This window comes from Piliocolobus tephrosceles, chromosome 8, assembly GCF_002776525.5.
Source record: "Piliocolobus tephrosceles isolate RC106 chromosome 8, ASM277652v3, whole genome shotgun sequence".
NCBI classification, from domain to species: Eukaryota; Metazoa; Chordata; class Mammalia; order Primates; family Cercopithecidae; genus Piliocolobus; species Piliocolobus tephrosceles.
This window is the reverse complement of record NC_045441.1, coordinates 15338451-15352174: the sequence shown is the minus strand read 5'-3', so window position 1 is coordinate 15352174 and position 13724 is coordinate 15338451. Positions and strand designations below refer to the sequence as shown.

Genomic DNA, 13724 nt, shown 5'->3' with positions numbered 1-13724 from the left:
AGGAAGGAAGGAAGGAAGGAAGGAAGGAAGGAAGGAAGGAAGGAAGGGAGGGAAAGGAAAGGAAATGGAAGAACTGAGGCTGAATCTCCCCAAACCTGAATGACAGAGAAGAAGGCATGTTTGGGAGTTGATGATCATTAGACACGTTTAGGACACCTGCTCAAGCTGTTGACACTCCAGGACTAATGCCTCTCACAGTCATTGAAGGCAGAGAAAGCCTATGGACTTTTAACTATAGTAGTTGACTACTGCCCTGACCACAGTTGTTGGGAAGAGGGGTGGGAAGCTGATCTAATTTGTGCCGAATGAATTTAACTTCTCTTTCTGAAGAATCAGAGAACCTATACATAGCCCAAACAGCTGTAGACACCAGAGCTCCATGGTCACATAATCCCAGAAATTATAGCTGACTGGACTGGAACGTATGAATGATCACAAATAAGCCACACACACACACACACAAAATCAAGGCAAAGATAGCAGGATCATGAGACAGATACTCTAAGAGATGCCCATATCATATTCTGAAACTCAAGGGGAGAGAGAGCAGAGGTATAAAGACAGAAACCTGGGAGTACTTCCTGCAAAGGGTACTGTGAGACTCCCCTCTTTTCTTCTAATCCATTTTTAAAAATTTTTTATTTTATTGCATTTTATTTTGAGACAGGGTCTCACTCTGTCACCTAGGCTGGAGTGCAGTGGCACCATAACAGCTCGTTGCAGCCTTGACCTCCCAGGCTCAAGCAATGCTCCCACCTCAGCCTCCCAAATAGCTGTGACAACCGGCATGCACCACCATGCCCAGCTAATTTTTGTATTTTTTCTAGGGATGGGGTTTCACTAGGCTGTCCAGGTTGGTCTCGAACTCTTGAGCTCAGGTGATCCTCTCACCTCAGACCCCCGAAGTGCTGGGATTACAAGCATGTGCCACTGCATCCGGCCAAATCTATTTCTATATACTGAGCTATTTGGCTGTACTGGGTGGCCAGGCATGCAGAACACTAGACCCAGTGCTGACAGAGGCAATCCAGACCCTAAGTGCTTTGAACCTAAAACAGTTAACACACCCTCTTGCCTATTCAGAACTGATTCTGGATATCAACAGAGTTGAGGCTGAAAATTAAAGACGCTAACTCTCTTTCCAGAATGTTCTGGTGCAAATCAGGACTATCATACGAGCACAGCAATTCTACTGATTTTCTTTTCTTTTCTTTGTTTATTTTTTTTGAGACGGAGTCTCGCTCTGTCGCCAAGGCTGGAGTGCAGTGGCACGATCTCAGCTCACTGTAACCTCCGCCTCCTGGGTTCAAACGATTCCCCTGCCTCAGCCTCCCGAGTAGGTGGGCTTACAGGCGCATGCCACCCTGCCTGGCTAATTTTTGTATTTTTAGTAGAAACGGGGTTTCACTGTGTTAGCCAGGATGGTCTCAATCTCCTGACCTCGTGATCTGCCTGCCTCGCCCTCCCAAAGTGGTGGGATTAGAGGCGTGAGCCACCATGTCCAGCCACTTTTACCAATTTTCTAAGCACTTTAGGATTAGTCAGAGGCTTTCAGTAGTTTGTATATATCACATCATTTAGCATTGTGAAAACGCTCTCACGGTATACTTTCTAGTCTGTCCTCTTATTACTTATTTATTTATTTATTTATTTATTTATTTATTTATTTATTTATTTATTATTTGAGATGGAATCTCACTTTGTTGCCCAGGCTGGAGTGCAGTGGCACAGTCTCGGCTCTCTGCAACCTCTGCTCCTGGGTTCAAGTGATTCTCCTGCCTCAGCCTCTGGGGTAGCTGGGACTGCAGGCGTGCGCCACCACACCCAGCTGATTTTGTGTTTTTAGTAGAGGCATGGTTTCACCACATTGGCCAGGCTGGTCTTGAACTCCTGACCTCAGGTGATCCACCTGCCTTGGCCTCCCAAAGTGCTGAGATTACAGGCGTTAGCCACCGTGCCCGGCCTGTCCTCTTATTATTTGTTGATGGATCTCTTTGCTTAGTTGATTGAGAACTTACTGAAATCATGCACTGTGGCCCAGTCAACTCCACAGTCTACTGGGTTTAAACCCAGGGACCACCACTTGAAATGTTCAATGTCTATAAATGAATAATTTTGTGAAAAATTTTTTTAAAAAAAGACCTGATTTCTCTTCTCATGTTGTTACTAACTTGTTGTGTCACCTTAGGCAAATCAATAAACTATTCTGGGCTTCGGTTTGCTGATAAAAAAAATAAAGACAGGGGGCTATACCCTCTTTTAGGTTCCTTCAAGCTTTGCCTCAATGTAATCTATTTATATTCTGGCAAAGCTGTGAACTACTTATAGAAGAAAAATCAAAACCTCAGTGGCAGTCACCTCAAGGTAGTATCTAAATTAGGCTGTGATCTGTCCATCTGTTTATTTTGGAGATCAGTCATGTTCCTGTTTCAGAGCACTGATCCCACGTATCGCCTCTTTCCCCCGGAGGCTGCCTGGCATCCCATTTCAATCGTGTCTTATGTAGCTGGCTGATGTTTGATCTTCAGTTCACATTTGTTCCTGCTCTTATCACTCTTGGGAGGCTGTTATTACCCTCTTCCAATGCCGTCAAAGGTCTTTAATGCCTACCTTTCAACATATTGTGTGTCATCTTGTAGACACTGCTGAATGTTAGCTTAGCATTGCCCGGGGACATCCCAGACCTGGTGAATGACAAATGAGAAATGAACTGAAATTTCTCTCTTTTAACTGGTCTCAAAATTGAATTTCCAAATCATCAGGTTGGCTGCCCTTTTGGTGAAGGGATTCCTGAATATAATTTCTTCACATCTCTGTCTCCGGAACCAAGGGCTTGTAGGTGCAATGGAACAAAACCGATCTGAGAGCCAAGCACCTCTCCAAATCTCAGTTCTGCCACTAACTAGCTTAAGTCTGCATTACGCTGTAAGACACTCTACACCATTTATTTCTAGATACTATATGCAGATGTTCTAAGCTTGCCTTACAGAGATTGTGCCTAAATTGTGCCTAAACTTGCCCAAAGTGCCTAAACTAGGTAGGCTCATGTAGTATCACAGTTTGCTATATTAGACGCTCTGGATGGATAAATACAATAAGACCCATAGCTTCCAATTAGAGATTGCTTATCTCTAAACCACAGTCTTAGAGGCAGCATTCCCAAAGCATGTTCCATAGAGCACAAGAGAAAGAGTGGCTTCTTTAAAGCAGGACTCCATGGTGTAGTGGACACTGTCATGTGCTACCCAGATCTTCAGCTCCTGGACAGAGTCACCCATTCCTTCAGTTGCTCCATCTCCAGAACTTGCCCTCAGCTGAAGAGAACTGCCTTATTCAAAGCCACACTCTCTTCCCAAGACAGCCTGTGTACAATGCATCCAATGGTCAACATGGGGTGGCTCTGGGGAGGTGGCAGTGGTCTCCAAACAGAGAGAAAGAAGGAGAGTGGCTAGGGCTGAAAACCTACCTATTGCGTACTATGTTCACTATTTGGGCGATGGGCTTGATAGAAACCCAAACCTCAGCAGTTTGCAGCATACTCATGTAACAAGCATGCATGTGTTTGAACCTAAAATAAAAAGAAGCAAACAAAAACTTGATTGTGTATTCATAAAGACATTTTTTAGAAAAGGAACACCAACCAGACACAGTGGCTCACACCTTTAATACCAGCATTTTGGGAGGCCAAGGCCGGTGGATCACCTGAGGTCAGGAGTTCGAGACCAGCCTGGCCAACATGGTGAAATATTGTCTTTACTAAAAATACAAAAACTAGCTGAGGAGTGGTGGTGCCCACCTGTAATCCCAGCTACTAGGGAGGCTGAGGCAGGAGAATCGTTTGAACCTGAGAGATGGAGGTTGCAGTGAGCCGAGACCGTGCCACCGCACTCCAGCCTGGGCAACAGAGTGAGACTCTGTCTCAAAAAATAACAATAATAATAACAAAGAAAAAGAAGACACCATTTTCTTCAGATTTTCAGAGTGATCCCCCCAACACTGAGAACAACTATGTCATATAGAAATGAAAAATAAATTAGGCTATTAATTAACTGCTGAGGGGATCTTTCTTGCTCACATTCCAGCTCAATTTTTTTTTTTTAACTTTGAAGAATGCTAGCATCCTAATGCGATTTCTCTTCACCCCCCAATGTTTGGAAATATCTGGCTTATGCTTCCTTTTCTTCATGTATCTCCCTCCCACTCTCAGGCACATCTATTTGCTCAGCGATGTGGGTTGCGCTTGTCAATAATGGCACTTACAGTTCAGAGTAATGATCTCCTCTCGCCTTTCCCATCTGTTATTTCCATACGCCTGATGTCTTCATAGTAGCTTTTCAGGGAATAAGAAGACGCTCCTTTACAAACCATCCTTCTCTCTCGAAATACTTAATGTCGACATTGTTTGGGCTGCTCTTTATGAAACTCCCGAAGCATCATGACTGAAGCCATCATTCTGACTCTTTGTAATAATCACAGCTCAATTTTCCAGCCAAGGCTGATTTCTGGCTGGCCTGTGGTCAGGACCATATATTCATAGGACTGCCTGTCGTCTCCACCTTTAGACTCCAGCTATGGTTGGAACAGTTAATTTCCCTCATTTGCAATGTCACTTCCACCATCCCACCTAGTATATCATCCTCACTTGAGCTCAGTGCTGCTCTTCCGAGAGATCCCAAAGCATCCCCAGCTCCTCTGGACTAGGGAGGAGCTAGTGGGTGGTGTCATGGCGACACCGGGCCTCTGTCCATTTGAAATCTTTTGTTGTTGTTGTTGTTGTTGAGATAGAGTCTCATTCTGTCACCCAGACTGGAATGCAGTGGCACAACCTCGGCTCACTGCAACCTCTGCCTCCCAGGTTCAAGCAATTCTCCTCTCTCAGCTTCCCATGTAGCTGGGATTACAGGCACCCGCCACCATGCCTGGCTAATTTTTATACTTTTAGTAGAGACGGGGTTTCACCATGTTGGTCAGGCTGGTCTCAAATTCCTGACCCCAAGTGATCCGCCCACCTCAGCCTACCAAAGCACTGATACAGGCAAGCCACTGCGCCCCAGGCCTCATTTGAAATCTGAGTCAGCACAGCCTGGAGACCTGCAGGCACCTACTAATGATGCAAACCCAGGGAGGAAAGAAAGGAACTCTACAGGGAGAGCAGCTGGGAACAAATGGGAAATTCACCTTGACTGTTGGCTTAGATTCGGGAGAGTTGAAAGGGCCAGGCTGGAATCTGGAGAGAGCAATATCACCAATCATTGTAGTAATCATAATATCTAACATTATCAAGCACTTTCTTTTTTTTTCTAGACGGAGTCTCGCTCTGGTGATCTGTCGCCCAGACTAGAGTGCAATGGCGCCATCTTGGCTCACTGCAACCTCCACCTCCCTGGTTCAAGCGATTCTCCTGCTTCAGCCTCCCAAGTAGCTAGGACTACAGGTGCCTGCCCATACACTTGGCTAATTTTTGTATTTTTAGTAGAGATGGGGTTTCACCATGTTAGTCAGGCTGGTCTCAAACTCCTGACCTCAGGTGATCTGCCTGCCTCAGCCTCCCAAAGTGCTGGGATTACAGGTGTGAGACACCACGCCTGGCCATCAAGCATTTTCTATACATCAGATACTGTATTTAGTACCCTGCAGGCTGGGCAAGGTAATCCCAGCACTTTGGGAGGCTGGGATGGGAGGTTCGCTTGAGGTCAGGAATTTGAGATCAGCCTGGGCAGCAAAGCAAAACCCCATCTCTACAAAATGATTTTTTAAAAATTAGCCAGGTGTGGTGGTCCATGCCTCTGGTCTTAGGTACTCAGGAGTCTGAGCTGGGAGGATGGCTTGAGGCCAGGAGTTCAAGGCTAAAGTGAGCTATGATTACACCACTGCACTCCAGCCTGGGTGACAAAGTGAGACCTTATCTCAGCAACAACAAAATAAGTACTTTGCAAGCATGAAGTCATTTATTCCCCATGACAATCCTATAAGATAGATACTATCATTTCTTCATTTTTCAGATGAGTAAACTGAGACATAGAGATGAATACAGATATGATTCTGCTTGTATGTATATCCAAGGGGGACTGACCTGGTGAGTGGAGGCTGACAGATGAGTTTTAAGGCATTAACAGTAATAAAAGTTGCTGGCCGGGTACGGTGGCTCATGCCTATAATCCCAGCACTTTGGGAGGCCTAGGAGGGCAGATTACCTGAGGTCAGGAGTTCAAGACCAGCCTGGCCAACATGGTGAAACCTCATCTCTACTAAAAATATAAAAATCAGCCAGGCATGGTGATACATGCCTGTAATCCCAGATACTCAGGAGGCTGAGGCAGGAGAATAACTTGAATCTGTGAGGCACAGGCTGCAGTGAACTGAGATCGTGCCATTGCACTCAAGCCTGGGCAAAAAGAGTGAAACTCCATCTCAAATAATAATAACAATAATAATAATAATGATAATAATAATAGTTGCAAAGGCTCAGATTAAAGATTGGAAACCAGAAGTCAGTCAGTGGTTGGGGGTAAAGAGTTAAAACTCTGGGCTGAATGGAGAGTCAAGAGGCAAGTCATGACTCTGGCTCCAAGAAGAGATACTGGATCCAGGACTAAGGTCTGAGAGGGCACTAATGAGGATCCGGCCCAGCTGTGGGGATGGGAATGACATGCTTGGCTAGGAGTGGAGAGAGTGCAGCTCTGTAGGTCTGTAGGTACCCAGGCTCCAGCCCAGGCAGGACGTACATGGGTTTGGGAGCCATGGGAAGTTGAAATCCCACAGAAGAGCTCAAAGCCAAATTGCACAGGACAAACCAAGACTTTGGGATAGTGAGCCCTGCAGAACAGGTGAGAACATGCTCCTTCCTCACAGATGAGAACCAACATATCTCAGGCTTCCCACCTGAGGGGTTAGAGCTGGCGAGAGCTGCAACGTGATCCAACCTCCGCCTCTGCGTTTGTACTGAGAGTCACAGAGAAGCAGAGAAGGGTGTTATGGCGGCAGGTCTCTCTGGTGCTTTGGAGAGAGCTGTGATCGGGCCTGTGATGATGAATATTGAGTGTCAACTTGATTGCATTGAAGGATGCCAAGTATTGTTCCTGGGTGTGTCTGCGAGGGATTGCCAAAGGAGAGTAACATTTGAGTCGGTGGACTGGGAGAGGCAGACCCTCCCTCAATGTGGGTAGGCACCATCTAAACAACTGCCAATACAGCTGGAACAAAGCAGACTCGCTGTGTCTTCCGGCCTTCACCTTTCTTCCATGCTGGATGCTTCCTGCCCTTGAACATCGGACTCCAAGTTCTTCAGCTTTGGAACTCTTGGACTTACACCAGTGATTTCCCAGGGGCTCTTGGGCCTTTCAGCCACAGACTGAAGTCTGCGCTGTCAGCTTCTCTACTTCTGAGGTTTTGGAACTTGGACTGATCCACCACTGTCTTCCTTGCTCCTCGATTCGCAGACAGCCTGTCGTGGGACTTTACCTTGTGATCGTGTGAGTCAATTCTTCTTAATAAATTTCCTTTCATATATACATGTGTCCTATTAGTTCTCTCCCTTTAGAGAACCCTGACTAATACAGGGCCACTGCACTCCACCCTGGATGACAGAGCAAGATCCTGTCTCTAAAAAAAACAAAAAATGCTTTGCAAAGGTCAGTTCCTCCAACCTGCTCATTGTGCATTTCGTCCCAGGCCTTGCCCTCTTCTGATTGAACTCCAATTTTTTCAGCTGCTGAAGGTTTAAGATGGGCCCCATTCTGGGCATGTGCCACCATGCTTGGCTCTTTATATATATATATATATATATATATATATATAATTCTGTAGAGATGGGATCTTGCTATGCTGCCCAGCCTGGTCTCAAACTCGTGGCCTCAAATGATCCTCCCACCTTGGCCTCCCAAAGAACTGGGATGATAGGTGTGAGCCACTGCACCCAGGCTCCAGGGAATAGGCCCTATTCCAGCACTTCTTTTTGTTGTTGTTTGTTTGGATTTTTGCTTGTTTTTTTGAGATGGAATCTTGCTCTGTTGCCCAGGCTGGAGTGCAATGGTGCAATCTCAGCTCACTGCAACCTCCACTTCCCAGATTCAAGCAATTCTTGTGCCTCAGTCTCCCAAGGAGCTGGGATTACAGGCACATGCCACCGTGTCCGGCTAATTTTTGTATTTTTCATAGAGACAGGATTTCACCATGTTGGCCAGGCTGGTCTTGAACTGCTGACCGCAATCAAGTGATCTGCCCACCTCAGCCTCTGAAAGTGCTGTGATTACAGGCATGAGCCATGTCCAGCCTATTCCAGCACTTCTTTAAGAGGAGACCCTTGAATACCGAGAAGTTCTTAAAGGCAAAGGAAATGGAGCTTTAGCAGTGAAATTTCAGGCAGAGAGTAGGGCACCTTTGTGAGAAAATGTACTGAGGGTACGGGCCTGCTTTCCTGGGTGGGGTATGCTTTGAACGTTCTAAGAAAGATAAGGTGTGCACCTACAGTTTTGCCGATATATAGTAGAATATTGGATCACTACAGAGGGAGAAGACTATGGTGGCAGTGCAGTATCGTAACTGCACAGAGCAGCTGTCACTTTTCACCACCTAGAAGGGAATCAGTAACAACAATTCGCTATTCAGTCAGCATGCAAAAATTCTAGAGCCTCTGGATTGTCCGTCCCTATGTGTGTGTGTTTCTTTCTTTCTTCCTTCCTTCCTTCCTTCCTTCCTTCCTTCCTTCCTTCTTCCTCCCTTCCTCCCTTCCTTCCTTCCTTCCTTCCTTCCTTCCTTCCTTCCTTCCTTCCTTCCTTCCTTCCTTCTCTTTCTTGCTTTCTTGCTTTTTTCATTCACTCTTTCTTTTTGTGAATGTGTGTGACAGAGTCTTGCTCTGTCGACCAGGCTGGAGTGCAGTGGCATGATCTCAGCTCACTGTAATCCTCGCCTCCTGGGTTCAAGTGATTCTCCTGCCTCAGCCTCCCAAGTAGCTCGACTACAGGCACCCACCATCAAACTCAGCTAATTTTTGTATTTATTTATTTATTTATTTATTTTAGTAGAGACAGGGTTTCTCCATGTTGGCAAGGCTGGTCTCGAACTCCTGACCTCAGGTGATCAGCCCACCTCAGCCTCCCAAAGTGGCTGGGATTATAGGCATGACCCACTGCACCCAGCCTTTTTTTTTTTAATGACAGAGTCTCTGTCACAATGACTCTGTCATCCAGGGTGTAGTGCAGTGGCGTAATCATAGCTCATCGCAGCCTCAAACTCTGGGGTTCAAATAGTCCTCCCATCTCAGCATTCTGAATAGTTGGGACTACAGGTGCATGTCACCATGCCCAGCTAGATTTTAAAAAATGTTTTGTAGAGATGGGATCTTGCTATGTCACCCGAGTTGGTCTCAAACTCCTGGGCTCAAGTGATCTTCCTACCTCGGCCTCTCAAGAGTGCTGGGACTACAGGTGTGTGCCACCACACCTGGCTAGCTAAAAAAAAAAAAAAGAAGAAGAACAGAAAAAAATTGTAGACATGGAGTCTTACTATGTCACCCAGTTTGGTCTCAAACTCCTAGACTCAAGCCATCTGCCTGCCTCCACCTCCCAAAGTGCTGAGATTACAGGCGTGAGCCACCGCACTCAGCCCATGCTACTTAGGTCTCTTCTGATTCTCGTAGTGACTGACTGCAAAGCCGTTCAATCAAGAAGAGACTTTGGCTCATTTTCAGGACCAGCATGGAAGAGGGTGGAAGAGCTGAATTTCCCTCTGTGTCCATGCTTGGCAGTATCAAGAGATAAACACAGAGGTACCAGGGCTGCCCACTTCATGCTTGGAAACTCCCTATCATGCAGGGTCACCCAATGTAGGCAAAGACCAGTCCAGCTTGCTCTCAGCACTCACTCAGGCATCATTCGTTTTTTTTAATTACTATTTATTTATTTTAAGATGGAGTCTTGCATTGTCACCCAGGTTGGAGTGCAATGGCATGATCTCAGCTCACTGCAACTACCACCTCCCGGGTTCAAGCAATTCTCCTGCCTCGGTCTCCTAAGTAGCTGGGATTACAGGCACCTGCTACCACGTCCTGCTAATTTTTTGTATTTGTAGTAGATACAGGGGCTTCACTATGTTGGCCAGGCTGGTCTCAAACTCTTAACCTCTTGATCTGCCTGCTTTAGCCTCCCAAAGTGCTGGGATTACAGGTGTTAGCCACCATGCCCAGCCCAGCCTCAGGAATTATTCTTATGACTCTGATGCCCTTTGGAAACCTGGGAATAGAAAATGCATCATCTTCAGCCCAAATCAGAGGAAGAAACATTCACAGATTTCTACAGATCATGCTTGTGGTAGTTTTAAAATATGTCTGCAAAGTGTTTAATAGTCATCTCGGCCGGGCAGAGTGGCTCAAGCCTGTGATCCCAGCACTTTGAGAGGCCGAGGCAGACGGATCACCTGAGGTCAGGAGTTCAAGATCAGCCTGGTCAACATGGCAAAACCCTGTCTCTACTAAAAATACAAAAATTAGCCAGGTGTGGTGGCGGGTACCTGTAATCCCAGCTACTTGGGAGGCTGAGGCAGGAGAATCGCTTGAACCTGGGAGGCCGAGGTTGCAGTGACCAGAGATCGTGCCATTGAGCTCCAGCCTGGGCAACAAGAGCGAAACTCTGTCTCAAAAAAAGTCATCTCATCAAAAGGGATACTCACAAATGGAATATCCCTCCACTTAAATACAGGCTGTGTATGCCTAAAAAATAAAATGCAGTAGAGGTGACTCTATGCGGCTTCTTCCCAGGCTGGATTCTAAGAAACAATACAGTTTCTACCTGGCTTTTTCTCTTTTCGGGGTAATGTATCTTTGAAGCCCAGCCACCATGTTTGGAGGAAGCCTGGGCCATAGGTAGAGGCCAGGGTCTAGGTGTTCAGCCAATAGCCCAGATAAGACCCAGGTAAGTTCTAACAGCCATCATCAGCTATTAGCTGGTAAGAGAGGGAACCTTCGGATGATACCAGTCCCCAAACTTTCAGCCGCCCTGGGGGATTCCAAGTGGAGAAGGGATAAGCTGTCTCTTCTAAGCCCTGCACACATAACAGATTTGTAAGCAAAATAAATGTTATTGTTTCAACCACTAAGTTTTGGGGTGGTTGGTTACATAGCAATAGACAACGGGGAAAAAAAATTCTATTCCTATTTTATACCATGTCACCATACAAGCACCACCCTATAATAAAGAGAGCAATTAACAAGCAAAGCAGAACTTAGAGGCGGGGAAGCTTTGGATGTTTCTCTTCAAGAATCTCACTCTGCATTCTGATCTTGGGTTCTTTTGGCATCGTATAACCTACAACATGACTATTCAGCTCTAAACAATCGTACCAGTTTAAAAGTGCATGCATTTGCCCCTTAATGAGTGGCATCTGTATTTAAAGTTGGACTCACTCTCTCTTTCCTATTGCAACATTCTCCAATAAAGTCATTCTTGTCTAAGTCTGTCTGATACAATTTTGCTTTGACACCATCCAGGGTTTTCAGCACCACAGTGGTCAGAAACTTGTGTCTTCAATGTCAGTTACAGTTCCTTCAACACTTTGCCAGCACAAGAAAGTGCCTAGCTTTAGGTTTAGAAAGTGCACTGGTGTTCTGGCCTTACATTCAGTATGGCATCACAGAACAGAGCCCAGGAGGCCCGCAGACAGGGGTCTGAGGCTCTCCTCTTCCTGTTATTGCCTATGTGATTTTGAAGGGGTTACTTAATGTCTCTGAGTTTCTATTTTCTCACCTGTAAAATATGGAGAGTGACACCTCCATGGGTCACTTTTTATGAGGATAACATGAGTTAGTATTTGTAAACAGCTTAGAACGATGTCTTAGATATATCAGAGCTCTATCTTTAATTAGTCATTTCTCAGCACTGGTTATCTCCAAACGTTGGGTGGGAGATTGGGGCAGATTGTACTCCTTTGCGTTGTTTGTTGTTCTGTGAAGTATGTATCACTTTATAATTAGCAGGGAAAGAAGGACAGAAGGAGGGAGGGAGAGTGGGAGGGAGGGAGGGAAAAATGAAGCAAGGAAGGAAACATTGGAAGGAAGGAAGGAAGGAAGGACGAATGGAGGGAGGGAAGGGGGAGAGGAAGAAAGAGGAAAGGAAGAATGGAGGGAGGAAGGAAGGGAGAGAGGGAGGTAGAGGAATAGAAAGGAAGGAAGGAAAGAAGGAAGGAAGGAAAAAGGAAGGATAGATGGAGGGAGGGAAGAGGGAGAGAAAGAAAGATGAAAGGAAAGATGGAGGAAGGAAGGAAGGAAGGAAGGAAGGAAGGAAGGAAGGAAGGGAGGGAAGGAGGGAGAGAGGGAGGGGGAGGGAGGGAAAGAAGGGAAAGGAAAGGAATGAAGACAATCTAAACCTCAGTCCTTATACAGATGTCCTAAGCTTCTCTCCAGAAACACATTACTTACCACTTGCCCTTTTGACCACAGAGGAAGTCAGTTCTATCTGAATGGATGTTCCAGTCCTTAACTGAATTTGGTTAGTGTCTGAATGATGGTCCATGGCCTTACCGCCTCATAAATCAAAGCCAGGGAATAATTTTAACAGTGCATAAACAGGAAATACGAAAATTAATGTTTGCAGGAACCTTATTTAATTTTGCTGTGAAACGATTTCCGTGACATTTATGCTGTTTGTTTTGTGTAGTTGTGTGTGGGTTTTTCTCTCCCCCTTCTTTTTATTTTGTTTTCTGTTTTCTTTTTCCTATTGGCTCAGTTTCAGAGAGGCTAGTTATCTGCACATTCATCTCTAAAATGACCTTCCTTTCTTGAAATGCATGTCCTTCTGTTTGTAACAAAAGGTCACAAACTCGCCGGGCCCATCAAAGCCATTACTATGGCAATACACTACAGGATTGCGATTATTAACCTCTGGATAAACAGGCAGGCAGGGAAGATGGATGGAGAGAAGTAAGGCTTGTGTTTATACACATTTGTCTTTGGTAATTAGCCATCTGGGGGAAAACCACAAATACAGGCAACAGAAATTGATTTATCTTCAAATAATAAGTTTTGCTTTACAACAAGGTCTGAAAGTGCATCTTCTCAAGTGCTAATTTTGCATGTCACTTGCATGCTTTAAGGATGAAAGTAGTAATTACCAGGCCTTTCATATGCAAAAATAAGGTGCTAAGAAGCTGCTAGCTTCATCCACGAGAATTAAAAAAAAAAAAAAAAAAAGGATGCTTTTCCCAGAAGACTTCCCAGGTCCTAAAAGGCTTGTCACTAGAGGTCTGTATCTTCCTGGAGGCCCAGGGCCATTCGTAAGAAATTAGCTGCAGACAAGTGTGGTGTGAAGTGGGAAGTCACTGGTACCATAAAGCAGGTGCGGTTTGAATTGGAAAGTCACTGATTCCATGAGGGTTCCTGTGGTCTTGGGCTTAACCTTTCTCCACTGACACTAAGGGTCAAGGCCAGGAAAGAAACCACCTAGACACTTGCATGGCACAGCCACATCAAAACCAAGGGACACAGGCGCAGTGGCTCATGCCTGTAATCCCAGTACTTTGGGAGGCTGAGGTGGGTGGATCACTTGGGGTCCGGAGTTCGAGACCTGCCTGACCAACATGGAGAAACCCCATCTCTACTAAAAACATAAAATTAGTCGGGCGTGGTGGTGCATACCTGTAATCCCAGCTACTAGGGAGGCTGAGGCAGGAGAATCGCTTGAACCTGGGAGGTGGATGTTGCAGTCAGCCAAGATCGCACCATTGTACTCCAGCAT

General features: G+C 45.7%; 1 long non-coding RNA gene across 1 annotated transcript in view; it reads right to left on the bottom strand.

Moving 5' to 3' along the window:
• LOC111547002 overlaps positions 1 to 8559 on the bottom strand; it is a 12326-nt gene extending 3767 nt beyond the window's left edge. The window contains exons 1-4 of the long non-coding RNA XR_002733003.1: positions 8468 to 8559; positions 5179 to 5227; positions 4261 to 4330; positions 2611 to 2684 (exon numbers count right to left, since the gene is read on the bottom strand). This is a non-coding gene — a long non-coding RNA (uncharacterized LOC111547002). The remainder of the gene's footprint in view (positions 1 to 2610; positions 2685 to 4260; positions 4331 to 5178; positions 5228 to 8467) is intronic.
• Positions 8560 to 13724: the final 5165 nt, after the last annotated feature.